Below are 12,802 nucleotides of genomic sequence, written 5' to 3' on the forward strand. Positions count from 1 at the left end.
TTAAAGATGATTAGGATAAATTTTTATCCCATCTTCAATTATTATAATGGGTATAGACTTCCTTTTATATTCTGCGTAACTTACTACTTTCCTTTATAGCTCTTGATCTTCTCCAATCTGTTTGTTCCTTTCCATGCTATTTTAAGTTTTTCTTTCACTTGTTACATCTTTGCTTTTATTTCAATTTTAACATCCTTTCCACTTGGGCATGTGGAATTTGAAGGTTGCTCTTCTATTTCCTCCTTCCAACTTGGGATTAGAACGCAAAATGTAAGCATAAAATGATCTCCATTGATTGTACCTGAGCCCCCTTTCTCCAATGGCAAATGAACCTCTGGTAGTCAGGCTGTGGCAATTTTAAGAACCAGGACTAGAACTCAAACACAAAGCCATTGCTACACAAGAGGATCAGCTCCCATGAAGCCCACTTCTCTTCTTCCCTGGAACAGACACATAGTCATCTCAGGACGATATCTATGGATAAAGAAATGTCTGAACAGGTATGTGACCTAACACATTGGCTTTTCTGGTGTGCCCTAACAACTCCCTTGAGTCATAAGATAGATGCAGGGAGCCAAGTTGGGTGAGGCCTTAAGTAGAAACCCTAACAGGATGCAAAGTAATACCTGTTGGCAATGCAGGAAATAGAGGCTAAGGCCGACTTTCCAGTCTTCTTAGTAGGGGGCTATTCTTTTATGGTATCTGTGGGCATTCATTAGTTAAAGCCTACATGGAAACTTATTTTCATGATAAGTCCAACATAGAAATAGAGTGACATTATTTCCTGAATATCCTGTTGACAAGCAAAATATATAATGCAGTTGAGAAGTTTTAAAATATAAAACTGACAAATGGCGATAAACTGGAAAATTGACTCATTCAGATTCTCTCTCCTCTCAGTGATGTCATATTCAGGTCTTACAAAACAGATTTTCTTCGTTGGAGGCAATTTATTCATTGACTTCTTACTTTCCTAATTGATAACTAAAATAGACTGATTTTCTGGTTTGGATTTATGTATTTATTCAGTAGGTCATTCAGCAAAATAGTTTTCATTAACTTCCTCCATTATTAGGCAATATTCTAGGCATCAGGAATGCAAAGTTCTATAAAACACAGGGCATTTTCTCTATCTGCATATCATGCAGTAGTTGGGTCAGGCCTGTAAAAAGTAAGCAGAGCAACCTATTATAGGATCCAGGATTGAAACGTGCACAGGGTGCAGTGGGTGTCCAAAGAAGGGAGGGATTCATTGTGTGAGGGCAAGGGCTTTCCCTACAAGGTGGTGACAAATGAACAGATGTTGCAGGTGGATATGGTTGGGCAAAGGCATTCCTGGCAGAAGAGGAAGTATGAGCACAGATATGGAACACATGGAGGGAGAAGCCTGGCGTGACAGCTGGAACTGGAAACTCACCGACGTGTCACAAGAGCATGGTTGGAGGAAGGACTGCCAAGAAAAACTAGGGTAGCCAGAACACAGAGCATTTTATGTGCCACACAAAGGAGTTTACAGTGTTCCTCTAGTCAGTGGGGGCCATTCTAATGTAGGTACAGCATGATCAGACTTATGGTTGGAAAGGTTATGTTGGTAGCAGACAGTGCATGGACTGGAGAGGGATGGAGTCAGAAAGCCAGGTGAGAGACCAATTAAGAGAAGAATGGTGAGGAACTGACCTAAGGTAGTAGGCAAGTTCACTTTTATTACTCGTTTAGATGAATAAGAACTTCTAAAATGTATACGGTGGTTCTAGGTGCTGTATGGTGTGTGAAGAATATGACTAAATCTCTGCCATCAATAAGGTTGCACTCTGGCAGGGAAGATAATAGTAATCCCACAAATATGACATCAGGGAATGATGTGCAAGCAACATAAGAGAGGGAGTATGAACAGTTAAAGGGATTCAGAGGGGAGAGTGAACACATTCTGTTGGGTCAACTGTAAAATGATTTGTGAGCGGTGTTGGATTTTAGATTGGCCCTGAAAGAGGAGTAAGCTTTTTTAAAGGGGAAATTGTGGAAGAGGGCTCACCAACTGAGGTAACAGCATGAGTAAAAGGCATTGGGCCATATGCACAGACCAGTTTTGATAAGCAATAAGTAACCATGTTGATACTTGCAAAGGAGATGTGTGAAACGAGGCTGGGAAGGGAGGTGGTGCCATATGGTGGAGGCCCTGAAACGCAAGGGTGAACAATTTATACTTAGTTGGATGTATGATAGGGAGGTGCTGAAGGTTCCAATAACAGAAGAGCCACAGTATAAGCTGCCTTTGAGGAAGCTTTATCCAGTGTCATTGGATAGGATGGATTAAAGATAGGGAGGATATAAGAAAGCTTTTTAAATTAGTGTGAGGGAATGGAGGCCGGAGTCAGAGGCAGAGGAATTGAAAATGAGAGACTCAGGGATTGAAGTCAACGCTGTGTGTCTTAGGAACTTGCTGGGTGTGGAGGATTGGGGGTGGGGGCTGAAGCAGACATGGATGGTATTGCGGTTTATAGCTTGAATGACTGAGGAAAAATTAGACCCTCTAATAGAAATTAGGAAGTGAAGAGATTTTGGGGGGAAGACTATGAATGTAATTTAGGTTAAATGAAATTTTAGGGGCTGGCAGGACATCCAGTCACAATTCAGTGTTCTTAAGTGGGGCAATTTTATACACACACACACACACACGGGATATTTTGGAATGTCTGTGAACATTTTAATTGTCACAACTGGGGGCAGGAAGTGTTACCGGCATCCAGTGGGTAGACATCCTTTAATGCATAGGCAACCCCTGCGACAAATCATTATGTAGTCGAAAAAGTCATTAGAGCTGAGGCTGAGAAAGTCTGAACTAGATGATTCTAGCAGAAAAATAGGAATGATGTTCAACAAAGAATAGTTTTTGGAAGTCACTAATTCAAAAAAATATATAAATTATTTTGAATGTAGACCCAGGAATTATCTACATAGAAGTAGTAATTGAAGCCAGATAGAAGCGTTTGACTTTACAGGAAGTTTTACCCCTGGAAACTCCACCTCTGGAGGTGGGAGTCAAGAAAGAAGCCCAGGGAGCAGACAGATGAACACATCGAAGACACCTGAGAGCGGCAGACTACTGTGGTCCTGCAGGAGGCAGTGCAGAGTGTCAGGAGAGGCGACAGGATGGAGTAGAAAGAGCAGACTTGGATCCGCGAGTCAGGCAGAACTAGTTCTGCTGTAGCCGCCTAATGGCTGCACCATCTTAGACAAGTGACCGAACCTCTCTCTGCCTCAGCTTCCCCATATAAAAATAGCAATAAGAATACTCACCTTGTAGGGTTGTGAAGATTAGAACTCATTTATGTACGGTTCCAGCAGACCACTTGTCACATCGTAGATACTCAATAAATGATAGTTTCAAAGAAGGAAAAAATAAAGGCAGCTGGCAAGTAGACTGCAGAAGTGTTGAAGAAAATAGATGATTAAAATAGCACTGGGGGATTTGGAAAGTGTATGGTTGACAAAGTTTAGGTACTAACTACATTAAGAAACCTTAAGATTGATGGGATCTAATCAACACTCATGAATATCTTTGAAAGCACAGATTTCCGGGCCATAGCATCTCCAGGATTTTGTATTTTGAGATGCTTGCATGCACAATTCTGATGTTCAACCAAAGTCAACTGGAGCATTTTGCCAAATGCTGGGGCTGACATGTCAAAGAATAAGACAAGCTCTGTGCCCAGAGTTGCAATAGGAGAGACACAGATGCAATCAAGAAGTTATAATTCAAAACGACCCTATTGTAAAAATCTCGGTGCAAAGGAATAGACAAGTCCAGAAAGACTAACTCCTGGAAATCCTCCCAGAGCTGACAGAAGGAAGTCTTGAAGGATGAATAGGAGTTCACTTGTATAAGAAGGAACAGAACAGATTTGGCAGAAGGAACAGTATTTGCAAAGATGTGAAGACCAAGAGGTGCAGTTTCAACAAAGCAGCAGGAAAGTTAGGAAGTGAGTCGGTGCGATGCAAATAGAAATGCTGCAAGGCTTAGAAACAGCATGCACATGAAGTACTGAAAGATGGTGGCAGGGGACAGAGTAGAGGAAAATGAGATTAATGAGAGCAGTTCCATGTATTTTCATGTTAATCACTTATTTTATGGGATTTAATATTTTAACTAAGGATTGAAAAAGTAATCCATGCACATGGTTAAAAAATTAAAACATCACAAAAGAGTGAATGATAAAATCAACCGTCTTCCTTAATCCGCATCACTTGAGGAAACTCCTAACAGTTTCCAAATAGAAATTTACCATGAATGTACAGGCATTCCTTTCAACACATCTGTCTGTTCATCTGTCCATCCATTCATCTGTCTTTCTGTTCTTTTTCTCTGGAGAACCCTAATACACTATTTCTCTATCATCTTTATCTATCTAATCCTTAAAAAAATACTCATAGGAGCATGCTATACTCATTGCTTTCTACTCCTACCTTACTCTCAACTATATAAGCATGCTTCATGTGGCTATCCAATGGCATGTGTCCCTGAGTGACAGTGTTTCATGCATGTGTGAGAGTATGTCCGTGGTACAACTTTCTAATAGCAGAGTTGCTGGGACAAAGGTACGAGCAGCATATTACATTTTGATAGGAACTGCTAAATTGCTCTCCAAAAATTTTATACCAGTTTACAAAGCTGGCAGCAGTGTATGAGAGGGTTTGTTTTCCTACACTTTTGACACCATTTATCGTTAGGTGGAAAATAGAATCTTATTGTTTTTGAAACTTGCATTTCTTTAGCTACATGTGAAAATTACAATTCAGTTTGAGTTAACGCAAACTCGTGTCCGTTTATTACATGGTCTGCCAAAATTTTTGCAGTGCTTTGATGATACCATGAGCCCCAGTGCTAATGCAAATTTGGATAAAATGCAACAGAAAATTGCCTTCCAGTCCTTGGGTCCTTGACCTTCAGAGCTGCTGGCTCTGCAGCCTCCATCAGTCACTTGATTAACCTTTGGTAACATGACTTTGCATTTGATGTGATTGCCATTTTGGAACCCACTTAAAGCATTATGGCAGTAATTTATTGTTTAAAATTAAGCATCAAAATTAAGGGTAGAATTTTTTTAAGTAGCTGTAAAATTTTAATGAATATTATTTATTTATGTTTTTAAGCAAGCACAGCATTTACTGTTGCATCGCAAATAAATATCATATAGGAATAAATGCAACAACAGGATTGAAGGCTGTTAAATGAAAATTTTTTATAAAAGAAAATATAAAACCTCTTTAACAGCCATTAGTGGTGGCTTAAGTACATGGAAAGACAGTCATTATCTATATAGGTTGGATAGGCTCAGTGTTTTAAAAATGTTACATTTCCCAAATTGAGTTATAAGTTCAATGTAATCCAATGAAAATCCAAATAGGTTTTTGATAGAACTTGATAAGCTAAATCTAAAATTTGCATAAAACTGCAAAAAGCAAAGAATAGCTAAGACATGCAAATAAATAGAAGAACCAAGTGGGAGCACTCAATCCAACAAATGTCATGAATTATTATAAAACTATAGTGATAAAGATAATGAAGGATAGGGACAGGGATATATAAATAGGTCCATGAAAAAAACATGTACACAAGCCGCGCTGCAGAAGTAGAGGAAGACTATGTATTTAATAAATGGTGATGAGAAAATTGGGTATTCGTAGGAAGAAAAATTGAATTAACACTTATCTCACAACATAGCTGAGATCAATTCTAGCTGAATGAAAAGCATAGTATAATAAAACTGTAAAACTTTCAGAATATAATGTAGAGGCACATTTTTATAGTCTCAAAGCAGGAGATGAATTTCTTAATCTCCTTAATCACTAAGGAAGAGGTTGATAAAAAGTGACTACATCAAAGTTAAGATCTTCTGTTCTGGGGCCGGCCCGGTGGCATAGCGGTTAAGTTCGCACGTTCTGCTTCGGTGGCCCGGGGTTCGCTGGTTTGTATTCCAGGTGCGGACATGGCACCACTTGGTAAGCCATGCTGTGGTAGGCATCCCACATATAAAGTAGAGGAAGATGGGCTTGGATGTCAGCTCAGGGCCAGTCTTCCTTGGGAAAAAGAGGAGGATTGGCAGCAGTTAGCTCAGGGCTAATCTTCCTCAAAAAAAAAAAAAAAATAATAATCTGTTCATCAAAATAAATAATATGGTAATGAAAAGATTAACTGTGTAATGAGAGATGATTATCTATATCAATATCCATGTCCAAATCTACATCGATATTTACATATCCAAGAAAATTTAGTGCATAGAATTCTCAAATCACACCTACAAACCAATGAAAAAAAGATAACAGAAAAATAGGTAAAAAACCAAACTGGCACCTCATAGAAAAGGAAATCTAATTGGCCATTAAACATATAATCACTGCTAAATTTCATTCTTAATCAGAGAAATACACATTAAGACCACAATGAAATATTGACCCACAAGAATGGCTAAAATGAAATGACAGAAAATATCAAGTGCTGACCAGGTGGCAGATTAATAGGAACTCTCTTGAGTTACCTACTGGACAGAGGAATGTGTATTTGTTTTTTATTGCTGATGTAACAAATTACAGTATTCCCCCCTTATCTATGTGGATTAAGTTCCAAGACCTCCAGTGGAGGCCTGAAACCTCAGATAGCACCGTACCCTAAGCATACGATGTTTTTTCCTAAAAATATACACCTATGATAAAGTTTAATTTATAAGTTGGGCACAGTAAGAGGTTAACAAAAATAAGCAATAATAAAGCAAAGATAACACTTACTGTACTAAAAATTATGTGAATGTGGTCTCCCTTTCTCAAAATACCTTGTTGCACTGTACTCACCCTTCTTGTGATGGTGTGAGATGATAAAGTGCCTGCATGAGGAGGTGAAGCAAGGTGAACCATGTAGGCATTGTGACGTAGTGTTAGGCTACTAGTATTAACCTTCTGGTGATACGTAAGGGGGAGGATCATGGCTTCCAGACGGTGGTGGGCCAGGGCTGACTCAAACCCGAACCGTGGAAATGGAAACCGTAGATAAGGGGGACTACCGTACCACAAATCTAGTCACTTAAAAACAACACAAATGTATTCTCTTCGGTTTTGGAGGCCAAAAGTCCAGAAGCAGTTTCACTGGGCTAAGGTCAAGGTGTCGGCAGTGCTGGTCCCTTCTGGAGACTCTAGGGTTGACTTATTATTCTTATGTCCTCTATTTACATTTTAGATTAATAATTTTACTCCTATTAATAAAAATGTATTTAGACTCAAGAGAGTGGCAGGAGAAACTAAGCAGGCTATTGAATTCATCAAAGTGGAGAATACTATCTGGATACAGTTATGTAGGAATACGGGGAGGGGTTTTATGATTTGTAGGTTATAAGGATACAACAGTGACAGCTCTATTTAGGTTACAGTAAAAGTCACGCAGAGGGATGTGAAGGAAGCCACAATTCAAGGACATCACAAGAAAGCCAGCATCAGTAATTTCCACCAGTGTAATTGGTGAGAGAGATACATTCTGGGAATGAGTGATGCTCCACAAATGAAGAGATGTCATTAAAAAGACAGAGACTAGTTTTTTAGAGTGTGGCCTGGATGAGTTAAGATAGCTGAGTTCCTGGTGGTTGGCCAGGCAACACAATCATAAATCACCACACGAGGGTTCCAAATGCTTTTGGCTGGAGAAGATGATGCTGCCCGACCCCCTGACGTTGCCACTTAATTACGCTGTGAGTAAGCTCCTTGGTTTTCCTTAGGCAGCTGACTTCAGAGTGACAGGCACGGATCTCATAAAATGGTTACCCCTAAACCTCTGCCGCGCATCCATTGGGACGTTAGAATAGTCACACTGACTGTGCGCATTCTGGCTACTCCTGTTTTTTGAACTAAGAAGGTGTGTGACTGCCAAGGTGGCAGAGTAAAAGGGCGTGTGACACACCTACAGAGGTGATGTGACTCAACTACTAATTCTGGAGCAGAGTGAAGTCAAGCAAATAGCCAGGTAGGGAAACAACAAATGTATTGTTTTCGTTGAGCCTTCTTTAAGGGGTTACTGATCTCATGTTCAAACTCCCTGCAGAAAAGTCGGAGACTTTTGCTCAAATATTCTGAAATTCCCATTCAAGTGGAAATAATACTCTACACCATTATCAGGAATGGATGTGTTTTGGCTCTGAAGTCTTCTTGTGTCAAAGCCAAGGAATCTACAATGAGAGAAGTATTGCATAAGAGAAAGGAGTCAGAAACATCCCTGTTTAGAAATCTACCTGAGACCTGGTGACAAATTGTAACAAGAGTGTAGCAAGCCAATGATCAACAGGGCACTAAAAATGTATTCAGAGAAATTATTTTTCTTTCCAAGATTGCTATATTGTTGACAAGATTAATATATTGTTGCACATATTTAATAATCAGTATTGGAAGCCTCATTTCTTCATAGTCCTACCACAGGTACTTAAAATACTCAAAGCTTTGGGGATAGCCAAAAACAAACATAAAGATATTTCAACAGCCATCTACCTGACTAGGTTGTAGAAATACAGGCAAACCCAAATTCTACAAAGCGGAGAATTGTAGTCATCCACAGATTAAAAATGCATTGGCAAGCAAAGCTCAGTTGCTAAAAGAGGACAATATCTCAATACTTGATGTGAATAAAACATGTCAATGTAGGCAGAGCCAGGCTTTAATGCCAGTGTATTACTGATAACTGATGGCTGGCTGGTTTATTGAATCTCCCATCTTTGGCGCATGGAAGTCCTCTCTTGCTCTTTGCTTTGAGTTTCCATATTGGAACTATTTATATTGATTTTTCAACTGAGGACTCAAAACGAATCTGTGTTTATCTTTTAAAAGCCTTTAGTATTGAACTTAAAGTTGACTACGTACGTATGGGTATTCTTTCAATCGGTGTGTGTGTGTGTGCGTCATGTCCCATAAAAGATGAATAGATGGTGCTTAGCCTCCAATTTGGTATGCATGCAGTGTCTTTTTTTTTTTTTCCAATGAATTCTGGACTAATGACCATTCCTTGTGTGGCAGTTTCCATTGGTCTGTAGACTGCTACCTGTCTAGACACTTATCCTGTGCAGCAAGTTTAATCTGATGAATAAGAAATAGGCAAATTCCTACATAATGTGACTTGAGAGGCTAACAGGCAACAGTCTCTGCTCCTGAAATGAGGCCATCCTCCATAACAACCACCAATAATCACATCTTAGTGAGCATATTCTATGTGCCAATCATTACAAGTGTCCATTTGGGGACCTGAAAAATGCATTTCTATGCAAATTCCAGGCTTCCCATCTTCATGCATATCAATTGCCTCAGAGAGCAGGTCCCAGGCTTCCTGTTTTATCTACTTGCTCATTTGTGAAATATTTGGGCTGGTTTTCCTCCTGTGGGTTGGCCAACAGGAAAAATAACTGCCCCAAATAGCATTTACTCAAATGAGAGGAGGTTTACTGCTTGCTACAAGAGGTACAGAGTGGTAGATATCAGACATGGGTGCATCCCACAGGCTCACCCTGGGCCCTCTCTCTCCTGGCTCTCTCTAGCAGTCCTCAGTTCAGCATCCAGCTGAGCTGCTGGTCCAGGAAACATCTGTCCTGCTGGTGGATTGATGTGCAGATTGAGTCCCTGTCCTTGGCCACTCTCTCGCATTTCTTTGTTCAGAGGCAGAGTGTAGTTTGCAGTTTCTACAGAAATAGCACCTGCAATCCACACTGCTCATATGTGGCAGAGCCAACACTCCACCCTGGAAATGTTGACTTCAGAGCCCAGGTTTCCTCTATTGTACAACTCTGCCTTCCATTATTCCCCTGAGGCCTTAAGAGGACTTTGGTTTTCAGTAGTTTTTCATTGTGAAAGTCTTGATTCAAAGGAAATCTCAGGTAGAAGTCTAATATGTAAAAGAAATAAAATCAGTGCCTTTTTGGTTGGGTCTCAAATTCCTGAGGCCTGGCCCTCTAGGTGTTTGTATTTTCTCCCCCTGGGAGGTTTCGGGGTAGGAAGCTCTCTGAGGGTGGTTGTGTACGGTGTGTGGTACACACCTCTAGTGGGTGCAGTTGACGTCATGGGAGTGGGAACTGCTATCTGGAAAACCCCATTGATTGTACAGCAGAGGGCCTGCGTCATTCTTCTGAGTACAGATCCCAAATTATTCTTATTCTGCAAATGTCTCTCCTTAGCCTTCATCACAAATGCCTTGACTGTAGTCTAACCTTCAGCAGTTTAGCAGAAAGGAGATGGGTCCTAGGAGTTCAAGGGGGTGAGAAGTGGGACAGATAATTGGAGACTGGGGTGGTGTGGGGCGCTGGGTCTGTCTGGTATCAGAGAAAAAAAAACAACCGGGGAAGCTTCTCAAATGAGCTTTCTCCCCTTCAAATTTCCCCAAAGCAATCCTGTTGCCTGAGCCTGGGCTGGGTGAGGAGCAGCTTGCCATTCTCTTGCCTCTTATAATCACAATGCTAGAACGTCACCAGACTAGAGAAGGAGCAGGCAAAACTGCAGCTCCCGAAGGCCCAGGTGCAGTCAGGAAGGGACTATAAACATTTCAAAGTTTCTTTAATAATTCTATGATTATGCTACTTTCATAAACTGAGAATTTTGTGAAGTCCTAAAACAAACAACAAATAATTTTTTTCTCTCCTTCATAACTCCCCAAATGAAAAAGAAATTCTTAGAAAAATAAATCTATTTTACCATCAGTTTTTTCCTTTTTCCACTATTTTTTGACCTTCTTTATCTTTTGGTTCACGAGACTTATGCTTGTTGTCTAATAACTCCAAGAATTCCTAGATCGTCTTATACAACAGACTGTATTAAGATGATGTCTTGGTCAGTAATCTTTGGTGTGTACAGTTTTAATTAAAGAAGCAAAACTCTTGGTCAGGATCCCTGTCACATCAATCGTCTCGTACACACATGAGTTGTACTGAGTGACATAAATTTTACGATCTCAAATTTTTTAGTTTTTGATATATTCACAGAACTTCAGTCCATTGAACAAATGATGATGAACTTATGTAAATATTTGATTCTTCTTTTTTAAAAGAAATCTGAAGCTAGTCTGAATCCCTAGAATTCATTCTGGATTTTCTTCAAACCTTTCAGGATTTAATAGCACAATTTGTATTTCATGCCAGCCCACCCAAGGTGTTAGCAGAGATGGAATCCCTGATATAGAGCAGTTTTTCAAAACCTGTTATAGTATCCTTTTCTATTAGGCTCTATAAATATTTCAGTGTATGTCCAAACAGAACACCAGTTGAGTAAAAACCATTGGTTTGACCTAAAGTGATATTATTTCTTATGAAATAGCATTTAATGTGAAAAATGTGTGATAAATGCAGTTAATACTTCAAATACCTTTTATACGACAGCCAAGCAAAATCTAATTCAAGTTTATAATAAAAGCTTAAAATACCATCTATTTTATTATGATCGGTTTGGTACAGTATGTGTCAGTGACATATCTATATGGAACTGTTCTCTAAGCCAATTGTATTTTACTGCTGAATATTATATAGTTTGAAAAGCAATAGAGTGGGAATGAAATATTTAAAAAGATGTGGAATAGGTATGAATGTTCTTATTTGACTGGAAGTCTTAGATGCTGCTTTTTATAAAGATTTGCTTTTTTATAGTATTAATAAGTTACTATAAAGGCAGAATGGTTAATAAAGTTTTCTAATTCATACTGCTAGAATTGAGAACTTGGTTTTTGCAAAAATGCCAGTGACATTTTTGTTGGACTGGGATATAAGATGACCAGGGGGTTAATGGTACACGGCGTTGGGAAAGGCCCCCATGTGTGTCCTCTAATTTGCCATATGCAGGAGCTCTATCTTTCCACAAACTCCCTTCCAGATGTTTCATTGTCAGCCTTTAGGATGACACTGTCTTCTGTTCATACAAATTCCCCTGGTGTGAATTAGCATTGAATCATGTCTTAGTTAATTTTGTCCTAATGTGGGTGAACTTTACCACCTCCTCTTGCTCTTGAGTCACAGAATGAGAAATGGGAGGGAGGAAGGAATGAGCAGCCCCACTCTGCCCACTTAAGAAACCTGAGTAGCCAAACACCAGTGTGAGATCTCAGGGTAACTGGAAAGGGGAATGAAGATGGGGACACCAGAGTATGGCATCCCAACTCTACCAACTGAACGGGATTTTGAACGAATTCTCCTGATTTAATATTTCCTTCTAGAACTGTCCCTGAAACTGTGGTTGCATATTCCCAAGACATCTAAGCATATTGTGCTACCTAAAAACAAAAGCACGGCATATCTCATATGCCAAATTTTATACTTTAAAATCTGATATTTGAGAGTTTTTTTTCAAAACATAACACAAACAAAAACTCAACAGCGAACACAGAGAAACAAAAGAAAGAAATTGCAAAGCATCAAAGGAATTTGGTTTTGTTAACATAGAAGCAGGAAAAAAAGGGACAGAAAACATCTTAGTAAATTTTTACTCTACCTAATTTAGTTCTTGTAAATAACATTTTTCCCTCTGAAAGGGCAGGATGCAATGAAGGTTTCTCAACTCTTTCTTTTGTTCCGGGGATTTATTGCCGTGAGGATTTCTCCTCTCTTCTGATTTAATGTCTGGGTGATGGCATCCCCTATGGAGAAGGAATCCCTTGACAAGCCCAGGCGGCCCTGGCCCCTGGAGGGCTTCCAATAGCAGAGTCGAGCAAATGCAGGGAGGAAGTCCGTGAGGCTTGGAAGCGTTCTTTCTATCTCTCTGTGCTTCTCTGCACACTCAGAGTTATTCTGATAAAGCCACTCTG

This window comes from Equus quagga, chromosome 6 (assembly GCF_021613505.1).
Source record: "Equus quagga isolate Etosha38 chromosome 6, UCLA_HA_Equagga_1.0, whole genome shotgun sequence".
In the NCBI taxonomy this organism is placed as follows: Eukaryota; Metazoa; Chordata; class Mammalia; order Perissodactyla; family Equidae; genus Equus; species Equus quagga.